Source organism: Oncorhynchus kisutch, linkage group LG16 (assembly GCF_002021735.2).
Source record: "Oncorhynchus kisutch isolate 150728-3 linkage group LG16, Okis_V2, whole genome shotgun sequence".
NCBI classification, from domain to species: Eukaryota; Metazoa; Chordata; class Actinopteri; order Salmoniformes; family Salmonidae; genus Oncorhynchus; species Oncorhynchus kisutch.
This window is the reverse complement of record NC_034189.2, coordinates 32801831-32828920: the sequence shown is the minus strand read 5'-3', so window position 1 is coordinate 32828920 and position 27090 is coordinate 32801831. Positions and strand designations below refer to the sequence as shown.

The window sequence follows — 27090 nt, the reverse complement described above, 5'->3', positions numbered from 1 at the left end:
ATCCCTTCACAGAACAACGCAAACTGTCTTTAACCAGAGTAAAAAGAGGAGTGGGAGGCTCCTGTGCACAACTGAGCAAGAGGACAAGTACATTCAAGTGTCTTGTTTGAGAAACAGACACCTCGCAAGTCCTCAACTGGCAGCTTCATTAAATAGTATCCGCAAAACGCCAGTCTTAATTTCAACATTGAGGAGGCGACTCCGGGATGCTGGCCTTCTACTTTTACTGAAGAATGGCAATTAGGTACTATTTTCACCACAGTGTTCATGTCCTGGGTTCAAGCAGCTGTCAAGGGAAAAGGTTAGGGAGTGGATCTCAGTTCAAGGTCGCTGCTGGAAGTGTGCGAGGAAAATCCCCAAAGGACTGCACCATCAACAAACCATGCAACACCTGCAAGGAGTTACACCTCATATTGCTACATGGGGTGAAACCACTCGTCCTTATGGTCATTACCTCATCCTATAGTGACAGGGGGGTCAGAGCCTCACAGTGTTGTTCTGATGGATGGCAAACCATACACCTTCCTCCGATTGCCATTTAGGCACGCCGCCCTCCTCTAGAACTGCCATCCATGGTGCTTTATTGGGCAGCAGAGCCACTTGCCTTCATCATCCTCCTACCTGACCCGGACCCAGTCACTCCCAACTTCCTCTTTATCGACAGCTTTCTGCCTCAAGCTTTCTATGCTGACAGTGTTCTCGTTGGTCAAGGCGCCATAGCCAAATCATGGCTGACCATATCTGGGAAAACTTCAACCCCACCTCAGACCAGTGGCCTGTCTGATTCCCTTCCCAGAGGTCAAGGATGACCCAAATTAAACCAGGCCACTTAGGACTAAGAGCAAAACCAGAAGAGACAGCTTATGGAGCAAATGCTCATTTTTCTTATACATTTTAGTAAACTGTCCCTTTTACTGCAGGCAACCTCTGAGCCATAGAGATGCATAGTGATCTCAATGTACCAATCCTCAATGGTGCGGCCCATGTTAGAGGCTTTTGGGAACTAGAGACCTCTATACATCTCTATGCTTTGAGTGCACCTACAATCAATTTCACTTGTTAAATACCTGTGTTCCTTTGTCTTTCAGTTCAGTGGCAAATAATCCATGCCTTGGAAGAACTCTCCAGCATTTATCCCTTTTATTTCCTTTATCTCTGTGTCCAATATCCAACGTGCATAACCCAACATATTGTTAAAAATTTTCCTTTGTTTTGTGTCAGTCAATCTTCATCTAAAGATGCACTGTTGGAAATAGTAGTAGAATGTTTGTATGGATAGTAATATTGGATATACTTTGAAATTAATATATTTTGTAAATGCTTTAGAGGAAATGTACGGTTTAAGAATTATAAGTTATATGTAATATGATTGTGTGAATTTATTTTATAATAAAAAATGTAAAAAATGGACCTTTATTTAACCAGGTAGGCCAGTTGAGAACAAGTTCAACTGTAGTAGCCTGCTCATCTTCCTTTTTTCACAGCTGTCACAAATAATTGCTTCTATTTATTTTTAACATATATTTTTTAAATATATATATATTTTTTTTATCTGGACGTGGTCCAATTTCTACAACTCAGAGCAGTTTGTCTCATCCAAATCAAGAAATCCTAAGTACATCTGTGCTCCCATTTGCCCATGTTTTTTTTAAATACTTTGAATGTTAAAATGTTGTGATACTATCAAACCATCCTGTGGGATAAGCACATTCATATTTTTTTATTTCACCGTTATTTAGCTAAAAAAGTTTTAACCTTTGTTATGTTGCAGTAGAAAATCGGTCACCTTTCACCATTCAACATGCTATGTATGATGTGATTGTTTGGTTCATCTGGACTTTGACCTTTGCTAACAGTGTGTCAGGTGGGCCCAGCATACCTGTGCCCTTGGTTGGAGTGCTCTCTGAGACACTGCGGCAGGCAGCGACCGGGAGTAAAGAGAAACACTCGAGGAAAAGACAAATTAATCAGAAATTAGGTGTGTTGTTTCACTCATGCTTTCAGGCAGTTTACTTCCCCCCTTGCACGGTCCTTCCTCCCTTCTTCTACCCTGACGACCTGAATGGGAGTAGAGGAGACGGAGTCATTCACCCATCTGCTCAAGACTCTGTAGCGCTCCAGGGGACTGGGTTTCTTGTCTATCCCTATACTGAATTAATCACAATGATAAAGGTTGTTATGTGTTTTGTTCACACTTATACTTAACACTTAGGAGCTACCTGTAAACATATTACATTGAACACAATCAACCCACCAATCACCAACAAATGAAGGAAAGGGATTCAAGGCATATTATGTCTCATATTCACTTTCCAAAAGTGTCTTCTACTGTCACTGAAAAACTTGACTGTAAAACACCATAGCATTTCCATTAACAAAGAGAAGCTCCAAAGTATGTCTCTGGCAAAACCTAATCCATATGTCCACAAATTGTATCTCCAAATAAATCAATCTCCACCCTATGTCTGCTCAATATAGCTCACATCAATGAGAGGGAGGCAAGGAGGCTACCAATTGGAGATGATGTCTCGATGAGAGGAGAATCAACTAGAAGATATTCTGCTTAAAGTCGTTCCTACCGCTACACGCTGTGCTTTTATTAAACCACCATCAGTGCCTTATGCATTATTAAGAGCTGTGGTGTAGCTATAGACCACCAAGCCATTAGCGTGGATGTGTATACACGTGTGCATGTGTGTGTATATAAGTCTGTGTGCATATGAGTGTGTTTGTGCATGTGTGTCTCTATTAGATTATCAACCCATTAACCAGAGAACCTCGAAATGCATCCAGGAGTACAAAACAGTACAAAACACTCAAAAATATCTTCTCTCCCTGCTCTTACAAGACCCATGCAGGCAGTATTTCCTCTTTTTGAGTTGAGAAGTTAAATGCGTCATTCAAGCCACCTCTGATTTTTTTAAACAGCCTCAACACACTCCAATAACGCACAAAGACAAATTTGTTAGGGTAATATATAGATGAAATATCAAAGTATTTATCGGTATTCATTCGTGTGACTGCATGGCCCTTGCTATCGGGAAGATGCATGAATGTGTGAGCTTTTAAACGAATCAAGCGACATAGTTAATTTGGAAGAAAGACCTCTCAAGTGCTGGAAAACAGATATCAGTCTCCACTAGTAAAGACCACAATTGAATGGTTGTGTACATTTGTCAGTCTCAATCTCACTCTCCACTTAATCAGTGTTCTTCACAAAGAAACAGACAGAGTAGCTGTATAAGGCTAACTAAATAGTTTATATTGTAACAAAAGTAAATTGAATATGTAGTAAGATTGCTCACGACGCAAAGCTGTTAGCTACTACAGCTTCCTATTCCACTAACTGAACCCCATCAGTATAAAGCAGAACACAGTATGAAGCTCACTGTTTGAACACCAAATCGTTGATTCATCAAATCAAAGACCCTCCACCGGTGCAAATCTACACAACGGCTCACTCTCCCCTCCCCACTCAGCCCTGTTCATTAGCCAGATACAACAACCACCAGAAAGCCAGAGAGGAGGTAGCTGGATACCTTGCTGTCTCTGCCTGGCCGGTTCCCCTCTTTCCACTGGGATTCTCTGCCTCTAACCCTATTACAGGGGCTGAGTCACTGGCTTACTGGGGCTCTCTCATGCCGTCCCTGGAAGGGGTGCGTCACCTGAGTGGGTTGATTCACTGATGTGGTCATCCTGTCTGGGTTGGCGCCCCCCCTTGGGTTGTGCCATGGCGGAGATCTTTGTGGGCTATACTCGGCCCTGTCTCAGGATGGTAAGTTGGTGGTTGAAGATATCCCTCTAGTGGTGTGGGGGCTGTGCTTTGGCAAAGTGGGTGGGGTTATATCCTTCCTGTTTGGCCCTGTCCGGGTGTGTCCTCGGATGGGTCCACAGTGTCTCCTGACCCCTCCTGTCTCAGCCTCCAGTATTTATGCTGCAGTAGTTTATGTGTCGGGGGGCTAGGGTCAGTTTGTTATATCTGGAGTACCTCTCCTGTCCTATTCGGTGTCCTGTGTGAATCTAAGTGTGCGTTCTCTAATTCTCTCCTTCTCTCTTTCTTTCTCTCTCTCAGAGGACCTGAGCCCTAGGACCATGCCCCAGGATTACCTGACATGATGACTCCTTGCTGTCCCCAGTCCATCTGACCGTGCTGCTGCTCCAGTTTCAACTGTTCTGCCTTATTATTATACGACCATGCTGGTCATTTATGAACATTTCAACATCTTGCCCATGTTCTGTTATAATCTCCACCCGGCACAGCCAGAAGAGGACTGGCCACCCCACATAGCCTGGTTCCTCTCTAGGTTTCTTCCTAGGTTTTGGCCTTTCTAGGGAGTTTTTCCTAGCCACCGTGCTTCTACACCTGCATTGCATGCTGTTTGGGGTTTTAGGCTGGGTTTCTGTACAGCACTTTGAGATATCAGCTGATGTACGAAGGGCTATATAAATAAATCTGATTTGATTTGATTTGATACAAGAGAGGCTTGTGAGGGAAGGAAGAGGGGGAGAAACTCCGGAGGATGGAGATGTAGTCCATTTTAGATTAGCGCCATCTACTGGAGTTTTGATGATTGTCTTTGATACATGAAGGTTTCTCAATCACACTGTCTAGTCTCAACAAGGACCTTGCTATTAGAGGGCTTCGGGTAAAAGCTAGATGCAGCCTACAAAGAACTCTCTCTCTCTTTGTGTCAACTGATTATTTAAGGACCCAACAAAGAGTACGTTTGACTGGATAATTTATTTGTTTCGAGAGGCTGTTTAATTATAGATGGATTGATTGTCAATTTGACAGATTGATTGACTGACTGACTTGACATCAAGTGATCGATTGCTGTGGTTTCACCGACTACACATTTGACGAACTGGATGTTGGCATTAGTAACTAACTGACTGATTGATTAGCTGACTGAGGATCAATGTTGCATCGGTCGACTCACCATCTTTGCCTCTCCTGTCCAGGGTGGCCTTGGCTAGGCCGGCAGAGCAGTATAAGAAGCCGTCCATGAAAGACGGAGCATCAGACGGAGAACTGGTCTCTGAGGTCAACTCCAGCTTGGGGAAATCAACACAGAGACATGGAGAAAGACAGTGAGTCTATACTGTAAGTGCAACATCACACAGACTCAACATAGATGAACATTAAGACCGTGAGTATATGTACACTACCAGCCAAAAGTTTGGACACACCTACTAATTCCAGGTTTTTCTTTATTTTTACTATTTTCTACATTGTAGCATAATAGTGAAGACATCAAAACTATGAAATAACACATATGGAATCATATAGTAACCAAAAACGTGTTAAACATATCAAAATATATTTATATTTGAGATTTTTCAAAGTAGCCACCCTTTGCCTTGATGACAGCTTTGCACACGCTTCGGATTGTCTCAAACAGCTTCATGAGGTAGTCACTCGGAATGCATTTCAAATAACAAGTGTGCCTTGTTAAAAGTTAATTTGTGCAATTTCTTTCCCTCTTAATGCGTTTGAGCCAATCAGTTGTGTTGTGACAAGGTAGGGGTGGTAAAGATAAGATAGCCCTATATTGTAAAGGTCCAAGTCCATATTATGGCAAGAACAACTCAAATAATCAAAGAGAAATTACAGTCTTTAACTGCCATGTTCAGGGGAAGAACAACAGATTTTTACCTTGTCAGTTCAGAGATTTGATCTTGCAACCTTTCAGTTACTAGTCCAACACTCTAACCACTAGGCTATCTGCCGCCCACCATATAAAGGTACCACAGATGACAGTCCCCCCCAGTTCTCTCTTTGCTGAAGCCATGAGTGCACATTTCAGTGCCCAAACAGGTCGAAAATCAGATTTTTTTCAGATGACCAGGAGGAACAAGAGAACAATGATTTAGAAGAGGAGAAGGTATCTGAAGGAGAAGATGGGGAAGAATGCAACCCAGAGCACGATGCATCATCTTCAGATGAAGAAGCAATCCCCCAAGCTGAAAGAGGGACATTTTTGTCAAAGAACAGCAAAATAACATGGTCCTTGTCACCATATGACAACCAGGGCAGGATGGCAGCACAAAATGTAGGATGACCCCAGTGCCCACAAGACATGCAGTTGCCCATGCCCAGGACATCGCCTCAACATTCTAGATGTTCATCACACCAGCCATCGAAAAAATTATCCTGAAGGGTTTCCCTAAATATGGAGACAACTGGAAAAGGATGGATGAGATTGACCTTCGTGCCTACATAGGGCTACTAATCTTAGCGGGTGTGTATAGGTCACAAGGCGAGGCTACATGTAGTATCTGGTATGCAGAGAGTGGAAGGGCGATTTTCTGAAAGACTGAAAGTCTTTCAAGCTTTCTCAAGAATGCAAAGATTGGATAACAGTGAGTCAAAACCTGAAAAAGTGTGAGAGACAAACTGGCGGCCATAAGAGAGGTCTGGGAGAAGTGGGTGGAGCGTCTGCCTTACCTCTACAACCCTGGGACTGAAGTAACAGTGGATGAGCAACTGGTTCCATTCAGAGGTACAGTTTAATTTTCATATCTGTAATGTAGGTGATTTTCACTGTTAATTTTATTATGTATTGCTGTAATATCTTTGATTTATGTGATTGTTTTCTGTGACACTGATACTAATTACTAATAGTAATCTCTTTGTCAAAAGGTTGCTGTCCTTTCCGGCAGTATATGCCCAGCAAGCCAGCAAAGTATGGAATCAAGATATGGGTGGCCTGTGAAGCACAATCCAGCTACGCTGGAGGCCTGGAGAAGAAGCAGGGGATGCAGGTTGCGCTTGATGTGACAAATGGACTGAGGGGTCGCAATGTCACGTGTGATAATTTCTTCGCCTCTTATGAACTGAGCCAGCACCTCCTGAAGAAAGAACAAGCCTGAGCTCCTCCCTACACTGAGAAGCCTTCTCATCAAAGTTTGCCTTCACCCCCATCACCACTCTAGTTTCTTACCTCCCAAAGAGGAACAAGAATGTGGTCTTCCTGAGCACACTGCACAAAACGGATGAGATCAGTGATCATGAGGACAGGAAACCAGCCATCATCCTGGACTACAACCACAACAAAGGAGGCATGGACAACCTAGACAAAGTGATTGGAATGTACAGCTGCAAGAGGATGACTGCATCATCTTCCATAACATCATTGATGTGTCCTCATACAATGCCTTTATGCGATGGAACAAGATCAACCCTACCTGGATGCCTGATAAGTGGAAATAGAGGTGTGGGTGTTCCTGGAGCAGTTGGGAAAGGAACTTGTAACGCCACACATTCAAAGAAGGGAGCACCCCCTCCCCCCGCACAGCAGCCTCTGCAGAGCTTGTGAAAGCTGTTCAGGGGGCTGAATCTTGTCCTGATCCACTTGAGGCTGCAGCTGGTACAGGCAAGAGGAGGAGTTGCCAATTCTGGCCCCCAAAGAAGGATTGTAAAACAAATACTTTGTGCTGCACATGTGAGAAATACATCTACAAAGTCCATGCACACACACGAGCATACTGTCCTACATTTGCTAATTAGAGTTTATTGATTTATGTTCTTCACTTTTTTGTTTTGTATCTATTATCTTATTTGTATTTATTGTTGTTGTTTATACACCTTCTGGGGGAGGCCAATGGTTAAAACATGGGCGAAGACTAGTATTTTGTAGTTGATCTCCTCATTGTACAGTATATAAGAATATATCACTATGTTGCCAAAGACTGTTATTGTTTCCCTTCAATAAAATGCATTCAAATGTCACGTTCTGACCTTTATTTCCTTTGTTTTGTATTTATTTAGTATGGTCAGGGCGTGAGTTGGGTGGGCAGTCTATGTTTGATTTTCTATGATTTGGGATTTCTATGTTTCGGCCTAGTATGGTTCTCAATCAGAGGCAGGTGTCATTAGTTGTCTCTGATTGAGAATCATACTTAGGTAGCCTGGGTTGCACTGTTTGTTTGTGGGTGATTGTCTATGTTGATGGCTTGTTTCAGCGCCGCTCGCATTAGCGTCACTTTTGTTTACTGTTTTTGTATAGTGTTTCAGTGTTCAGGTCTTTCTTTAATTAAACATTCAACATGAACACATATCACAACGCATTTTGGTCCTCCGATTCATCTCGCCTCTCCTCTTCAGAAGAAGAGGAGGACGACCGTGACAACTACTTTTCTGCACATTTTTGCCACTTTCTTATGCTATACTAGTGCATTTTAAAACATTTATGTTTACACCTATGCAGTACCTTTAGCAATAATAGTAATAAACCTCAACTTTAGTAAAGAAAACAATTATGACAGCTGTGTTGAAATAAAAATGAGTGGTGTCCACTGATCAAATGCTGTCTTTCTGCATTGTGAAGAGGGAAACCCCAGATATTCACAAAGTTTGGGATGAATAACAGGTTGTTTCTTCATGCAAAATAGATTTGTGTTTTAAAATTCAATTAAGCTGCTTTATTTTAGGGGTTTAGTGAAGGCAGGTAATGTTTTACCTTTATGACAAGGGGAGTTAAGACTATACAAGATTTAAGACATATTTCAGTCAGGCCAATCACATCAATATGATGATAAGTGATTAGTTAATTGACTAACTGCCTTGAAAGTGAGGGATCTAACATTAAGTAGCCCTATTTTAACATTTGAGATCACAATATATTTCAATGATGCCAGGAATGGAGGAGGTCTTCATTCCTAGATCGAGGCACAGACATGGTCTCAATGGGGATAGCTGAGCTGACTACACTGACTGTGCTAGTGGCAGACTCCACTAAGCAGGCAGGCTGGCTATCTCATTGTGGAGCTAGAGGCGTTAGAGCCCTGTCTATGTTCATAGATAAGATGAGAGCACCCCTCCAGCTAGGATGGAGTCCGTCACTCCTCAGCAGGCCAGGCTTGGTCCTGTTTATGGGTTAGTCCCAGAAAGAGGGCCAATTATCTACACATAATATATTTTGGGAGGAGCAGAAACCAGTTTTTAACCAGCAATTGAGTTGTGTTGTGCTGTAGAGCTCACCACTCCCCCTAACTGGGAAGGGGCCAGAGAAATTACTCGATGCCGACAAATCTTTATAGCTGATTTACACACTGAAGCTATTTTGTGCTTGGTGACCTCTGACTGTCTCATCCCAACATCGTCAGTTCCGACGTGGATAACAATATCCCTATACTCTCTACACTCGCCAGTTTTAGCCTTAGCCAGTACCATCTTCAGATTAGCTTTTACGTCAGTAACCCTGCCCCCTGGTAAACAGTGTATGATCGCTGGATGATTATTTTTTAAGTCTAATAATGGAGTCACAAATGACTAGGGTTTTCAATTTGTCAGAGCAAATGGTGGGAGGCTTTGGCAGCTCAGAAGCCGTAATGGGTGGAGGAGAGACCAGAGAAGGTTCGGCCTCTGACTCTGACTATTTGCTAAATGGGGAGAACCGGTTGAAAGTTTTGTCGGCTCAATGAGCGACACCAGTTACGCATTCCGACAGCATTTCCTTCCAGAAGCCATGAGAAAAAGCTGCAGGGAATTTATACTACCTGTATGCATTGGTGGCACAGACACTGTTTCATCCTTTCTTACACTTAAATTAACCTTGCCTAACGATTACGTATGAAGCTGGGCTTGTAGCACGGCTATCCTAAGGCGATAGTTCTCCTGTGTATTAGAAGTACAGCGACTGCAATTAGATAATTTGAATAATGTTAATGATACTACTTCGGCTGGTGGAAGCCTGTAGAACCATGTCCAGATTAAGCATCCGGGGTGACAAAGTTTAAAGAAAAAAGTTAAGTGAGGGAAAAATAAAAGTATAAAATGGTTATAAAAAACTGGAAAGTAAAAACCATAAAGTTGGCAGGTAGCAAAGTAATGTTAGCAACAAAGTAGCAACAAACTGCACATCAGCACATAAACATGTCCACAAGTTGTGACAGTCACATCTCAACATCAACTGTTCAGAGTAGACTGTATGAACAGGCCTTCATAGTTGAATTGCTGCAAAGAAACCACTACTAAAGGACAACAATAATAAGAAGAGACTTGCTTGGTCCAAGAAACACGAGCAATGGACATTAGACCAGTTGAAATCTGACCTTTGGTCTGATGAGTCTAAATTTGAGATTTTTGGTTCCAACCGCCGTGTCTTTGTGAGATGCAGAGTAGGTAAACGAATGAATGCATGTGTGGTTCCCACTGTGAAGCATGGAGGAGGTGGTATGATGTGTGGGGGTTGTTTGCTGGTGACACTGTCTGTGATTTTATTTAGAATTCAAGGCACACTTAACCAGCATGGGTGCCACAGTATTCGTCAGAAATAAGCCATCCCATCTGGTTTCCGCTTAGTGGGAGTATCATTTGTTTTTCAACAGGACAATGACCCAAAACACACCTCCAGGCTGTGTAAGAGCAATTTGACCAAGAAGGAGAATGAGTAGAGTGCTGCATCAGATGACCTGGCCTCCACAATCGCCCAACCTCAACCCAATTGAGATGGTTTAGGATGAGTTGGACCGCAGAGTGTAAAAATGTTTTGGATTACTACATGATTCTATATGTGTTATTTCATAGTTTTGATGTCTTCACTATTATTGTACAATGTAGAAAATAGTTTTAAAAAATTAAAACCCCTGGAATTAGTAGGTGGGAAGGGAAGGAAGACTATTGATAAAGATGAACAAACCAAAAATAACTCACCCATCATTGTTTTATTGGATTGCATCCAACTTTATTTCAATACTTCTGCTTATTGGTATTTTCTTTATGGGCGTACTGTTCCTGCAAAGCACCTTGGGATGCTTTTGAGTCCCTCCTCAGGAGCCTATTGATAACAATAATCCCAGCTGTGCTTCTCTATTTAAATATCTACCTTTTTATTTCTAAATTTATTTTTTGGCGCACTTATTTATTCATATATTTATTCCTGTCGCTCCGTCATGTAGTCCCAAGGTTTTTCGCACAAGATGTTTCATTAAAGTTTGGAGGCAGAGTGAAAACTATCGAGCCTCTTGAAAAATGAGAAGTGTTCCTCAATTCCGCATCTTTCTCTCTCTCTTTCACTCTCACTCCTTTTATTTTCTCATTCTCTCTCACTGTCTCTCGTTACTTTTAAGAGCTCCCCGTGTTCCTCTGTATCTTTCTCAAATTCAATTAGCTCCAATGCTTGGGTTAAATTTTGTTTTCACTGTAGATTCCGAGTCTCCATTGACTACTCACTGATGTGTATCTCACACAGGCATTGTCCAAATGAAGCTTCCAATTATGCTCAAAGTAAACCCAAAGGGGATCAATACCCATCAATGTTTGTCAGGTAAACAACAACATAACAACAAACAAGCCTTTAGCTACTGTAACATACTCAGTGTTTACTAGATCTGATAGCACCAGTGCCAATAGAGCTGCTTAGTGAGATACCCTGTGTTTGACTGTGTGTTTGGACCTTTACACAGTCCCTTTGGGCCCCTTAGATGACACTATATAGCACTGGCTCAGTGGCTTGGTCCTGTTGTTTGTGGCAGTCACAGCCCATCTCTAAGCTGTGCTGATTGGCTAACTCCCCAGTGAGGGCGGTGACATGACAGAGTGCTCAATTAGCTGTAGGGAGGGTCAGCGTGGTAACAGTTGTGTACCAATCCCAGACCACAAAAGTCTATCTGTGACACTGGCCTTTGGAACAGGACACTGTGATGACATACGCACACACACACGCACACACATACACACACACACAGACACTGCTCTGGCCTTGTAAAAAGTATGGCTCGGCAACTTCCAGGAGGGCTTAAAAACGCAAGGGGAATCAAGGAGTCTAAACGCACCTAGGTACACGGACACACACCTAGACACACAGACATTGAACACCCCATCATGTCCCCCTTGTCCCTTGCCAATACACACACACACAAACACACTCACGCTTACATAGGTGTTGCTGTGTTAGCTCTTCCTGGGAACAGCTCCCAGTGACCTCATCATGACCCCCTAATGAGCTGAGGGGGTTAGCTAGGGGACAGACAAAGGTGTGTGTGTGTGTTAAACAACAACAAACAAACCAGCACCTCTACACTGTCATTAATAACACTGTGGAGAAGGGAGCACAGAGATTAAAAGACACACCTGTTTGTTTGGTGCATGTGTTTATTTTTTATTACCCAGAGAATGCAGAATGCATTTTCTATGTGGCTGGAGATATGAGGCATCAGGGATGGTGGTGGTATGATAATAATTTCTCTTAAAGGCAAGGGGATGGTTGTCAGGGGAAAGAGTCAGAATCAAAGAGTTTAAATCAGTTGTTTTCTGTAGGCCTAATAATGTACTTTGCTTTTAACATGTCTGTCTCCAGTGGTGCTTAGGTATCACCATTAGGCTTGTAACTAACTATAATAGATATTGACTGAAAAAGAACTACAACTAAATTATGGAATCTTCCAAAAATGTGAACAAAAAAAGAAGGGAACCGCTGCTAAGGCACACAATAGTAGATGTTGGTAGACGGAAGGTGCACTTTGGTCATCAAAAAGAAAGGAGGACCAAGGCACTCTTCATATAATTAATTAAATTGCCTTCATTTGTAAGGCATATTCAATGGAAACCAAGTTTAAGAACTGACGTTTTTCGGCTGCATGGCCTTCGTCAGGGAGAACAAAGATATAACAATACAATGTCCTCTTATGTACAGCTTTTTCCAATTCATTGGACAACACCTAGTAAGCAATACTATTCTAATTAAAACGTTAAATACTATAGATATGTTATCAAGGCTAGAAGTTCAGAACCCCTAGAAAGGTAGTTCTAACCTTGAATATGACTGGGCAAAGTGCTAAGACTAGGAGAGCCATCTATTTTACAGTATTTAACCAGGTAGGCAAGTTGAGAACAAGTTCTCATTTACAATTGCGACCTGGCCAAGATAAAGCAAAGCAGTTCGACAGATAAAACGACACAGAGTTACACATGGAGTAAAAACAAACATACAGTCAATAATGCAGTATAAACAAGTCTATATACAATGTGAGCAAATGAGGTGAGAAGGGAGGTAAAGGCAAAAAAGGCCATGATGGCAAAGTAAATACAATATAGTAAGTAAAATACTGGAATGGTAGTTTTGCAATGGAAGAATGTGCAAAGTAGAAATAAAAAAATAATGGGGTGCAAAGGAGCAAAATAAATAAATAAATTAAAATTAAATACAGTTGGGAAAGAGGTAGTTGTTTGGGCTAAATTATAGGTGGGCTATGTACAGGTGCAGTAATCTGTGAGCTGCTCTGACAGTTGGTGCTTAAAGCTAGTCTTTGGCAGCAGAGAACTGGAAGGAGAGGCGGCCAAAGAAAGAATTGGTTTTGGGGGTGACTAGAGAGATATACCTGCTGGAGCGTGTGCTACAGGTGGGAGATGCTATGGTGACCAGCGAGCTGAGATAAGGGGGGACTTTACCTAGCAGGGTCTTGTAGATGACATGGAGCCAGTGGGTTTGGCGACGAGTATGAAGCGAGGGCCAGCCAACGAGCGCGTACAGGTCGCAATGGTGGGTAGTATATGGGGCTTTGGTGATAAAACGGATTGCACTGTGATAGACTGCATCCAATTTGTTGAGTAGGGTATTGGAGGCTATTTTGTAAATGACATCGCCAAAGTCGAGGATTGGTAGGATGGTCAGTTTTACAAGGGTATGTTTGGCAGCATGAGTGAAGGATGCTTTGTTGCGAAATAGGAAGCCAATTCTAGATTTAACTTTGGATTGGAGATGTTTGATATGGGTCTGGAAGGAGAGTTTACAGTGTAACCAGACACCTAAGTATTTGTAGTTGTCCACGTATTCTAAGTCAGAGCCGTCCAGAGTAGTGATGTTGGACAGGCGGGTAGGTGCAGGTAGCGATCGGTTGAAGAGCATGCATTTAGTTTTACTTGTATTTAAGAGCAATTGGAGGCCACGGAAGGAGAGTTGTATGGCATTGAAGCTTGCCTGGAGGGTTGTTAACACAGTGTCCAAAGAAGGGCCGGAAGTATACAGAATGGTGTCGTCTGCGTAGAGGTGGATCAGGGACTCACCAGCAGCAAGAGCGACCTCATTGATGTATACAGAGAAGAGAGTCGGTCCAAGAATTGAACCCTGTGGCACCCCCATAGAGACTGCCAGAGGTCCGGACAGCAGACCCTCCGATTTGACACACTGAACTCTATCAGAGAAGTAGTTGGTGAACCAGGCGAGGCAATCATTTGAGAAACCAAGGCTGTCGAGTCTGCCGATGAGGATATGGTGATTGACAGAGTCGAAAGCCTTGGCCAGATCAATGAATACGGCCTGAGAAACCTGAGAAAAATCCATTCAGGAAGTAGTTTTTTTTGTTTTTGTAGTTTTCCTATGCCTTCCACTAGATGTCAACAGTCTTTAGAAATCGTTTCAGGCTTGTATTCTTATAAATGAGGGAGTAAGACCAGTCGGAACGAGTGGACCCTAACGTGTAGCAGAGCTTTTTCAGGCGCATGTGCATTTCTTGTTTACCTTTTATATTGACAACGTTATTGTCCGGTTGAAATATTATAGATAATTTAGGCTAAAAAACAACCTGAGAATTGAATATAAACATGGTTTGACATGTTTCTATGAACTTTACGGATACAATTAGGATTTTTTGTCTGATTGTTTAGAATGAGTTTGAGCCTGTGGATTACTGAAGAAAACGCGCTAACAAAACGCAGGTTTTTGGATATAAAGAGACTTATTTACTCAATAAATGTATTCTGATTGCCACCATATGAAGATCAAAGGTAAGGGATTAATTTTATCTCTATTTCTGAGTTTTGTAACGCTTCTGCTTGGCTTGGTAAATAATTTGTCAACTGGGCTATGTTCTGGGCTAGGTATGTTCTGGGCTAGGTATGCTTTCGCGGGAAAAGCATTTTATAAATATGACACTGTGGTTGGTTTAACAAGAAGTTCATCTTTAAACCTATGTAAAATATGTTTTGTTTTCAGAATTTTTATAATGAACATTTCTGTAATTGAATTTGGCGCTCTGCAACCTCACTGGATATTGGCCAGATCGGACGCTAACGTCCCACGTACCCTAGAGAGGTTAGGAGTGGCCAGAAAAAAGCCATTGCTTCAAGAAAAAAATAAGCAAACACGCTTGGTGTTTGCTAAAAGTCATGCGGGAGACTCCCCAAACAAATGGAGGAAGGTACTCTGGTCAGATGAGACAAGAATGAAGCTTTTTTCCATCAAGGAAAACACTATGTCTAGCGAAACCCAACACCTCTCATCACCCTGAGAACCCCATCCCTATGGTGGTGTTAACATCATGCTGTGGGAATGTTTTTCATCGGCAGGGACTGGGAAACTGGTCAGAATTGAAGGAACGATAGACGTCGCAAAATACAGGGAAATTATTGAGGAAAACATAAAATATTTCAGTCTTCCAGAGATTTGAGACTGGGACGGAGGATCAGGCCATTTACTCTGGGCACATTTCATCCAAGCTACTCAATACTGCCCCTGCAACCATACAAAGTTAATCAGAGAGGCAACAAAGACACCAAAGATAACCCCGAAGGAGCTGCAAAGCTCTAAAAAGAAAAAAATAAGCAAATATGTTTGGTGTTCGGCAAAAGGTGTGTCGGAGACTCCCCAAACATATGAAAGAAGGTACTCTGGTCAGATGAGACTGACATTTAGCTTTTTGGCCATAAAGGAAAATGCTATGTTTGGCTCAAACTCAACACCTCTCATGACCCTGAGACACCATCCCCATAGTGAAGCATGGTGGTGGCAGCATCATGCTGTGGGAATGTTTTTCATCCGCAGGGACTGGGAAACTGGTCAGCATTGAAGGAATGATGGATGGCGTTAAATACAGGGAAATTATTTAGGGAAACCTGTTTCAGTCTTCCAGAGATTTGAGACTGGGACGGAGGTTCACCTTCCAGCAGGACAATGACCCTAAGCATACTGCTAAAGCAACACTTGAGTGGTTTAATGGGAAACATTGAAATGTCTTGGAATGGCCTAGTCAAAGCCCAGACCTCAATGCTATTGAGAATCTGTGGTATGACTTAAAGAATGCTGTACACCAGCGGACCCCATCCTACTTGAAGGAGCTGGAGCAGTTATGCCTTGAAGAATGGGCAAAAATCCCAGTGGTTAGATGTGCCAAGCTTATAGAGACACACCTCAAGAGACCTGCAGCTGCAATTGCTGGAAAAGGTGTCTCTACAGAGTATTGGCTTATGTGTTTGTCACACAATACAAAATATTTTGCACCTTAAAACTTCTTTGGGTTAGGGATCAGCATTTTCACTGTTTGGATGAATAGCGTGCCCAAATTCAACTTCCTGCTACTCATCCCCAGAATATAAGATATGCATATTTGGATAGAAAACACTGAGGTTTCAAAAACTGTTTGAATCATGTCTGTGAGTATAACATAACTTATTTAGCAGGCGAAACCCAGAGGACAAACTATTTGTTGTTGTTGAGGTCACTGTCTTTTCAAGGAGGTTTCATGGGGAATCCTGATTTCTAATTGACGTTCCTGCAGTTCCTACCGCTTCCACTGGATGTCACCAGTCTGTAGAAATTGGTTGAGGTTTTTCCTTTGTGTAATGAAGAAGTAGCACAGCTCAGAACGAGAGTCAGTTCATGTATACTTTTTGATAGAGGCGCGTGACCAGAAAAGTAGCGTCAATTTGTATTCCTCCTGTATTGAACACAGATCATCCCGTCTTCAATTTGATCGATTATTAACATTTAAAAATACCTACAGTTGTATTACCAAAGTAGTTTCAAATGTTTTGTCAAAGTTTACAAGTAACGTTTGAGATATTTTTTTAGTGACGTTGCGCAAGTTGGAAGCGATGTTTTTCTGGATCAAACACGCCAAATAAATGGACATTTTGGATATATATGGACGGAATTAATCGAACAAAAGGACAATTTGTGATGTTTATGGGACATATTGGAGTGCCAACAAAATAAGTTTGTCAAGGGTAAGGCATAAATTATTTTTATTTCTGCGTTTTGTGTCGCGCCTGCAGGGTTGAAATATGCTACACTCTCATTATTTACTGTTGTGCTATCATCAGATAATAGCAGCTTATGCTTTCACTGAAAAGCCTTTTTGAAATCTGACATGGTGGCTGGATTCACAACAATGGTAGCTTTAATGTGTTATCTTGCATGTGTGATTTAATGAAAGTTTGATTTTTAGAGTAATTTATTTGAATTTGGCGCTCTTCATTTTCCCTAGCTTTTGGCCAGGTGGGACGCAAGCATCCTGCCTATACCAGAGAGGTTAAAAGTGGTAGGTATGTGTAAATCAAATGATACAAACCCCGCAAAAATCTGTTTAAATTCCAGGTTGGAGGAAAAATACTAAGGGAGGTGAATACTTTCCCAAGCCACTGTAATTCACATTTGATATATCAACAACGATAAATACGTGGGTCAAAACTGTTGTGTCCCATGTCCACGATTTCCGATGATACCCCTATCCTTTTGAGACTTCGTGTCTAGCCCCGTCCTTTTGCACAAGTGGCAATTCATTGACAAATTTTCCATTTCTCAAGAGAGGTGTATTCTCATGTGGGCGTGGCTTGAGACTTGTTAAGTAAACTCACCTCATGCCCAACTCCCTGTTTGCCTCTACAGTAGGAAACTCAAAAATAAAATCTTAGTTTTGAGACAACAATCACTGGTGATTTGAGCCAAAAACGAATGGTGGACATTTTTGATGCGGCTATGACTATACCCCCCCACCAGGAAGAGACATCGCTTTTGATAGTCACTGTATGTATGAAAGGACAAAGCCTTTGATCATGTGACACAATTCACAATTCACAATTCACTATGTAAAGACTCAATAGCACATTGAAGCCAAATAAAGTCATTTAAGATTGCTTCTCATGGAGACATAACACGAGCAGTTTGAGCTACTTCAGGAAGTGACTTTGCAGGCTAGCAAAGTGCTGCCCCCTCTCATTGAGTAACTCAAGTTGATAGCTGACCGAGATACTGCAGGCTGTCATCAGCAGCAACATTTTCTTTATAACTTCTGTGTGTGATTTTAAAATAATTGGTTCAAGGATATACATCTTGTGTATTAGAAGCTATTATTGGTACCAGGTCTTATAAATTAATGTTGGATTTACACAAAGATTGACGTCGACGATTGTCATTTTTCCATTCACTGATAGGGGATCCTGTATTCTGCTAACAATGTCTGCAGTACCACAGTGATGCCTTGAACTTCCATGGCTTCAATGAGAGGCGGCAGTCATTCTCCCCTGCTATAGACCGACTCAGGGGCTGGGGATATGCAAATTCCCAGTGTGCCTTGGGGAAAATAATTAAGTGACTGTGTCACGCACATGCAAGCACTCACACACACACTATCCCCTCACACACACACACTATCCCCTCACACACACACACACACATACACAGGATTTGTGAATGAAACAAGACAAAGAGACAAACAGACACCTACAGGCAATGCTCAGCCTAATGAGGCAAGTGCTCAGCACCCGGGACACAGGGGTTATCCTAATGTTGGCCTGATGTTGAGGGAATGCCAGAGAGGAAGTTCCAAATGAGCCCCCCAGGAGAGATGAGAGGAAGGATTGGGGAGATGCTCTGTTATGGCTTAGTCTTATTTTATGTGCAAACAGGCACACACACACACACTCAGCTTCATTACACACACCTTTGATGTGTAACTTCTGTGTGTTCAGAAGTGTGTCTCCACACTCTCCAAGCAGCACACCTCCAAGTAACAGGCATCACCATGGTGACCAGGTGACCCATGCCAGCAATTAGGAGGCCCTAACAGCCTCGGAGCTGGAGAGTGTGCATAGATGCATCACTTACATTATGCAAATCATGGTCCCTGGGAAAGTAGTTCCTACCTTCAACAGAGCGGCCTTCTCGCTCCTTCACTTAATTCATTCTTATCAGCACAACATGCATGTCATGGGGGAATCATAACAGCGCAACACATCTGTAACATGCCTCCTACTGCAGTATGCTAAGGGATTTACTAGTGGAGCAGTATGGGCAATTCACGGGAGAATGGCAGAGAGAGAGAGATGGTGTAGAGGTATTATCTTCGCTCCATCGTTTCATAAGCCATCTCCCATTCGTTCTTTGCTCCTGCCTTCACTCTTTCATTCTCTATTCATGGGAGTGTATCTCCTGCTGCTCTTTTATGACTAGGAAGGCTGGCATGAGTGAGAGTTTTAAACGTCATTGGTTTGTAAAGTAAAAAAAGACAAGTCTGATTGTGTGTGGAGAGAAAGCAAAAACAGGTCTTTAGAATGTTTTGCAAATGTATTAAAAGTAAAAAAAATGAAATATCACATTTACATAAGTTTTCAGACCCTTTACTCAAGCAACTTTGGCAGAAACTACAACCTCGAGCCTTCTTGGGTATGAGACTATAAGCTTGGCACATCTGTATTTGGGGCGTTTCTCCCATTCTTCTCTGCAGATCCTCTCAAGCTATGTCAGGTTGGATGGGGAGTGTGGCTGCACAGCTATTTTCAAGTTTCTCCAGAGATGTTTGTCCGGGCTCTGGCTGGGCCACTCAAGGACATTCAGAGACTTGTCCCGAAGCCACTTCTGTGTTGTCTTGTCTGTGTGCTTAGGGTCATTGTCCTGTTGGAAGGTGAACCTTCACCCCAGTCTGAGGTCCTGAGCGCTCTGGAGCAGGTTTTCATCAAGGATCTCTTTGCACTTTGCTCCGTTCATCTTTCCCACGATCCTGACTAGTCTCACAGTCCCTGGTGCCAGGTTTCCTACAGATGTGACGCTTGGAATTCAGGCCAAAGAGTTCAATCTTGGTTTCGTCAGACCAAATAATCTTGTTTCTCATGGTCTGTGAGTCATTTAGGTGTCTTTTGGCAAACTCCAAGCTGGCTGTCATGTGCCTTTTGCTGAGGAGTTGCCTCCGGCCACTCTACCATAAAGGCCTGATTGGTGGAGTGCTGCAGAGATGGTTGTCCATCGGGTTCTTGGTCACCTCCCTGACAAAGGCCCTTCTCCCCCGATTGCTCAGTTTGGCTGGGCGGCCAGCACTAGTAAGAGTCTTTGTGGTTCAATACTTCTTCCATTTAAGAATGATGGAGACAACTGTATTCTTGGGGACCTTCAATAATGCAGGAATGTTTTTGTACCCTTCCCCACATCTGTGCCATGAGACAATCATGTCTCGGAGCTCTGCATACAATTCCTTCGACTTCATGGCTTGGTTTTTGCTCTGACATGCACACCTTATATGGACAGGTGTGTGCTTTTCCAAATCATGTCACAGGTGGACACAGGTTTTCAGGTTTTCCAAACCACCACAGGTGGACTCCAATCAAGTTGTAGAAACATCTCAAGGAAACAAGATGCACCAGAGCTCAATTTTGCTTCTCATAGCGAAGGGTCTGAATATTTATGTAAATAAGGTATTTCTGTTTATATATTTTTTTTAAATTTGTACACACTTTTTTATTTTTGGTTTGTCATTATGGGGGTATGGTGTGTAGATTGATGAGAGAGAAAATTATTTAATTCATTTTAGGATAAGGCTGTAACATAACAAAATATGGAAAAAGTCAAGGGGTCTGAATACTTTCCAAATGCACCGTAGATGAGGTTGTCATTAAAATAACCACCCAACTTATTATGTTACTTGTTACAATTATTTCATTTATTTTAGGATAAGGCTGTAACATAACAAAATATGGAAAAAGTCAAGGGGTCTGAATACTTTCCAAATGCACTGTAGATGAGGTTGTCATTAAAATAACCACCCATTTTATTATGTTACTTGTTAAGCAACATTTTACTCCTGAACTTATTTAGGCTTGCCATAACAATGGGGTTGAATACTTGACTCAAGGTTATTGACTCATTTCAGATTTCCGTTTTTTATTCATTTGTAAACATTTGGAACAATATAATTCCTCTTTGACATTATGGGATATTACGAGTAGATGAGTGCATTTTTTCTCCATTAATTTAAACTTCAGGCTGTAACACAACAAAATGTGGAAAAGGTCATACTTTCTGAAGGCACTGTACATGACCACTGCCTCGACAATATCAGTATTATCAGCCTCGCGTGTCTTTTTTATTAAAGAAATACATTAACTGAAGCAATGAATCTATTAAAATTGAATCTTCTTTCTTTTTCTTTTCTCTGCCCCACTCTAAAAAGGGGAGGAACTCTGTACTTTAAAATGACATAATGAACCTACATTTATATATTTTTTGACTGCGTCCAGCTCGCTAATAAAAAACAAAATTAAAGCTAGACAGCTAGAGCAACGGAAATTCCATTTGCTAAATTTTTACGGAGAGGAAATATAACAGGTTGAATGTGGCTGAAAGTGGCCCCTGGGCAAAATTAGTTTGACTACCCTGCTTTAGATAGTATATTTAAGTTTCACACTTAGGTAAAAAAATATTTGCAATTTGAAATGGACTGTGAAATCCCCTGAATAGATTTTAAGTGTTGTTGAGAGAACCACTTTTAAACTGAATGCAGGGTCCATGCTATACAACCAATTAAAATGTAATTTCTCTCTCTGTCTGTCTCTCTCCATCTCTTTCTTAATCTCTAATCGATAAACACAATAGTGTATCTCCCCAAAACCAGAATGGAGAGTTAGTGTGGAGTGGTGATAGTGTTATTCTGCCCAGCTTTGCTTTAATCTAAAAACATGGAGCGAGTGTGTTTTATCGATCAACTAGAAACCGGCGAGAGCTGTCTGAAATTAGGCCCAGGACGCTATGTATTCACACAAATACCGTACACACACACACACACACACACACACACACACACACACACACACACACACACACACACACTGATGGACGGACACACACGAAACAACTTACGTGACACACGTAAACACACACATTTATTCTATAAACATACACATACATTCTATAAACACACAAACAAACACACAGAGGTAGTCTACAGTGCACTACGAAAGTATTCACCCCCCTTGGCATTTTTCCTATTTTGTTTTATACAATCTGGAATTGAAATAGATTTTTGAGGCGTTTGTATCATTTGATTTACACACATGCCTACCACTTTGAAGATGCAAAATATTGTCTCTCGTGAAACAAACAAGAAATTAGACAAAAAATAATAATTTGAATGTGGCTAACTATTCACCTCCCCAAAGTCAATACTTTGTAGAGCACCATTTTGCAGCAATTACAGCTGTAAGTCTCTTGGGGTATGTCTCTGTAAGCTTGGCACATCTAACCACTGGGATTGTTGCCCATTCAAAACTGCTCCAGCTAATTAAAGTAGAATGGATGGGTTCTGCTGGTGTACAGCAATCTTACATATTTTCAATTGGATTGAGGTCTGGGCTTTGACTAGGCCATTACAAGACGTTTAAATGTTTTCCCTTAAACCACTCGAGTGTTGCTTCAGTAGTATGCTTAGGGTCATTGTCCTGCTGGAAGGTGAACCTCCGTCCCAGTCTCAAATCTCTGGAAGACTGAAACAGGTTTCCCTAAATAATTTCCCTGTATTTAACGCCATCCATCATTCCTTCAATGCTGACCAGTTTCCCAGTCCCTGTGGATGAAAAACATTCCCACAGCATGATGCTGCCACCACCATGCTTCACTATGGGGATGGTGTCTCAGGGTCATGAGAGGTGTTGAGTTTGAGCCAAACATAGCATTTTCCTTTATGGCCAAAAAGCTAAATGTCAGTCTTATCTGACCAGAGTACCTTCTTTCATATGTTTGGGGAGTCTCCGACACACCTTTTGCCGAACACCAAACATGTTTGCTTATTTTTTTCTTTGTAGAGCTTTGCAGCTCCTTCGGGGTTATCTTTGGTGTCTTTATTGCCTCTCTGATTAACTTTGTATGGTTGCAGAGGCAGTATTGAGTAGCTTGGATGAAATGTGCCCAGAGTAAACGGCCTGATCCTCAGTCCCAGTTGCTAATATATGCATAGTATTATTAGTATTGGATAGAAAACACTGAAGTTTCTAAAACTGTTTGAATGATGTCTGTGAGTATAACATAACTCATATGGCAGGCAAAAACCCGAGAAGAAATCCAAACAGGAAGTGGGAAATCTGAGGTTGGTCGATTTTCAACCCAGCCCCTATTGAATACACAGTGGGATGTTAGTTATGTTGCACTTCCTAAGGCTTCCACTAGATGTCAACCGTCTTTAGAAACTTGAATGAGGCTTCTACTGTGTTGTGGGGTCGGATGAGAGCTCTTTGAGTCAGTGGTCTGACAGAGTGCCAGGTCCTAGTCATGTGCATTTCACATGATAGCGACCTGCTTTCCATGGTATTTCTACAGACAATGGAATTCTCCGGTTGGAACATCCTGAAGATTGATTCTATACTTAGTTTGACAAGTTTCTTCGACCTGTAATATAACTTTTTGAAGTTTTCGTCCGATGTTCGAATGGACCTGCACAAGTGTTTGGATTTGTGTACTAAACGCACTAACATTTCTTAACAAAATACTCTAATCTTGGTGTTCCAGAGTGCAGAATAACTGATGAATTTTAAAACGCTCAACACCAGTTGAATATGTCTGGTGTCAGTAAACGTCGGCAACAAAGCGTAATCCAATAGTTGCCAGCAGCACTGTTTCAGTCACCATCACTCTGGGTAACATGAAAACTGCCTAACCAGCTCTGCTAGGGGGAGTAAAATGGTCAGAGTGGGGTGTTCTCTCATTACGAGTCTGGAAATAGCTAGCCAATGTTAGCCAGTTAGCTTGCGTGCTTGACTGTCATTGTGAGGTCAGAGCTTTCAGAACAATCATACTTATTGGCAACAGCGTCCAGTGTGCACTCAACGAGAAACACACTGAATTTACGAACGGACAATCTGACAGCACAGTTGCAGTCACCAACGCTCTGTATAACAAAGCAGCCTAACCAGCTCTGCTAGGGCGAATAATGTTCAGTGAGCTGTTCTCTCTCTCTTTGATGTCTGGAAGTAGCTGGCAAGTTAGTAAAGAACACACGGCTCACACCTTAAAGATATGGCTGGGTCTAAGGCTTAAGAGGGTGTGAACAATGCTGAATGGGTGTAGACAAAGAAGGGCTCTTCAATAGTAGCCCAATAGTAGTACCAAAATAATGAAAGATGGTTTCCTCAAAAGTGAGTTTACAAATTCAACTTTCAAAGCATAATTACTTTCCCAATGTTTCCTCAAATGCAGTGTATGATATACCATTTTGTAGAGTCTCTACTTTTATCCAATATAATAAACAGAAATGTAAATGTTGCTACATAAGACCAAATCCAGGTGGTGAATCCCCATATCTCGCAGTAGTTAAGGGCTGCTGTACCAGCAGAGACTCTGGGTTCGCGCCCAGGCTCTGTCGTAACCGGCCGCGACCGGGAGGTCCGTGGGGCGACGCACAATTGGCCTAGCGTCGTCCGGATTAGGGTAGGGTTGGCCGGTAGGGATATCCTTGTCTCATCGTGCACCAGCGACCCCTGTGGCGGGCCGGGCGCAGTGCGCGCTAATCAAGGTTGCCAGGTGCACGGTGTTTCCTCTGACACATTGGTGTGGCTGGCTTCCGGGTTGGATGCGCGCTGTGTTAAGAAGCAGTGCGGCTTGGTTGGGTTGTGTATCGGAGGACGCATGACCTTCAACCTTCGTCTCTCCCGAGCCTGTACGGGTGTTGTAGCAATGAGACAAGGTAATAGCTACTAAAACAATTGGATACCACGAAATTGGGGAGAAAAACGGGTAAAAAAAAATAAAAAAAATAACAAATACTCTAAGAACAATATCCTCTGCAGCAGGGGTAATTCTAGGTCTTCCTTTGCTGTGCAGTCGTCATGAGAGCCAGTTTCATCATAGCTCTTGATGATTTGTGCGGCACTTGAAGAACATTTGTCTTTAAGTATTTATTGACTGTCATTTCTCTTTGCTTATTTGAGATGTTCTTGTCATAATATGGACATGGTATTTCACAAAACAGGGCTGTCTTCTGTATACAACACAACTGATTGGCTCAAAGACATTAAGAAGTAAAAATATGATATATATATATATATATATATATATATATATATATATATATATATAAAATATATTTAAAATATGTTTTTTTTTGTTTAACACATTTTTGGTAACTACATGATTCCATATGTGTTATTGGATAGTTTTGATGTCTTCACTACTACCTATTCACAACACAACTGATTGGCTCAAACACATTAAGATGGAAAAATACAAAATATATATATATAAAAAATATATAAAAAATATGTTTGTATTTGTTTCACACATTTTGTAGAAAATAGTCAAAATAAAGAAAAACCCTGGAATGAGTTGGTCTAGCCAAACTTTTGATTGGTACTGTCTATGGAAGTACATTAGTGCATACAAAAATGGGTTAAATATGGGTAAATAAAAGAGAAAATTTCCTTTCTGATGTCTCAAAGATATAGGACTGACTCTTCAAAACAAACTTTTTGAAAAGTCAGGGGTTCTAAAATGCTATATCAAATAACTAATTGATCATTGGTATGACCATCTTAAAACAATTCCATATGTTACTCTCATAGAAACCCAGCCCTGGGCCCTTAGACTGTAGGAGGGTTCTTTGACTGTACAAATTATTTTAGCTATGTTTATTAGAAATGTGAATAGCAAGGCAACTTTCTTTATGACTCAGTTATAATGAAAATGCAACTTTTTACACAAATCATGTTGTGACATTTAATAAAATGTAATTATACTTGCTAAATTTTTGTTATTAATATGACTCATTTGAAATTATGAGAACAACACTTCAGATAAATTGTATAATTGCTAAGCTCAACTGTCGACTAAACTTCACTATCATTATCACAAACAGCATGCTGTTTGGGAAAAATATAAAGTCAGACCACCAACTGACGAAGAGCTTAGTTGGCATTCACAAAGCACTCCACCTTCAACGGTGTTAACAAGTTGAGATTATTGTTTGACAAAGTTTGAGTCTGAGGACGAAACACATTACTTTTGTAACGCATTTCCCCCAGCACTGGATGACACATGAAATCAAATTTCATTTGCATAGATACCTTTTCAGCAGTGTTAGTCGATCCAAGTTCCTCTCCCTGATGTCTCCTTCTAGGTAATGAAAATAGCTGGAGCTTAGGAACAGCACTTTTTGCTATAGTGTTAGGGGGCTGAATTTTCTAAGTCGTCCATTTTCTGAAGGGAAAATAAAACAATTATGGTTAATTACAATTAGTAGAATGAGTCTCCTCCATGTTGTGTCAGACCTTCCCTTATAGACACTTCAGGCCATTCCACTGTCACGACTCTATCACAGGGACACGATACAAACAAGAGAGCTGCTCTTGGCACTTTTTCTCCCCTCATCTTTTCTTTACCTGTGCTTCCTTTTTTATTTACTCTACCCTTCAATCGTCAGTCACATGAACCGTTTCCCTCCATCCACCCACCCACCTACTTTGGCCTTCTGTTTGTTAACCGTGATGTATTGTTCAGTACACTGCTGTTCATTGTCCTCGGAAAAGCTGAGGAACTGAAAAACTTTAGCCTTCAGTTTAGTTCTGAGGGTGTGCGTTTAATTGTAGAATGTTTAATCGCTACGACAACCTGAGGGGCGTGTCACAGCTGCTGCTTTGGAACAACCTCTGCAGGAGCAAAGTCACCCGAATGCCTAGAAACGTATGCATGTAACAAGTGACTGGTGAGAACAAGGGAAACAGTGTGGGCTGTGCCAATTCATTCATCATACTCTGTTACATCCACCCCGGACCGGGTTCACGCTGTTTACAACCTCCCCCAGTAGTTGTGGGGAAGTGCTACAGACGTGAATTTGATGCAGAGGTGAGACTATTCTAGCGTAGCATCGAAGTAGGCAGTGCCAATGCCCTCTGTATTAAAGCTTGGGCTGGAGCTGATGTTGTTTAGTTAGGGCAAGGTTTTGGAGATGATTTGGGAACAATAACTTCAAGGTTGCAACCCCATAGAAAACCTTTGGAGGGAGTTGAAAATCCGTGTTGCCCAGCAACAGCGCCAAAATATCACTGCTCTAGAGGAGATCTGCATGGAGGAATGGGCCAAAATACCATCAAACGTTTGTCCTCTGTCATTGCCAACAAAC

At 41.7% G+C, this 27090-nt stretch overlaps 1 pseudogene; it reads left to right on the top strand.

Annotated features, from left to right (window-relative positions):
• Nucleotides 1–27090, top strand: part of LOC109906768 (piggyBac transposable element-derived protein 4-like) — a 79356-nt pseudogene that overhangs the window by 41 nt on the left and 52225 nt on the right.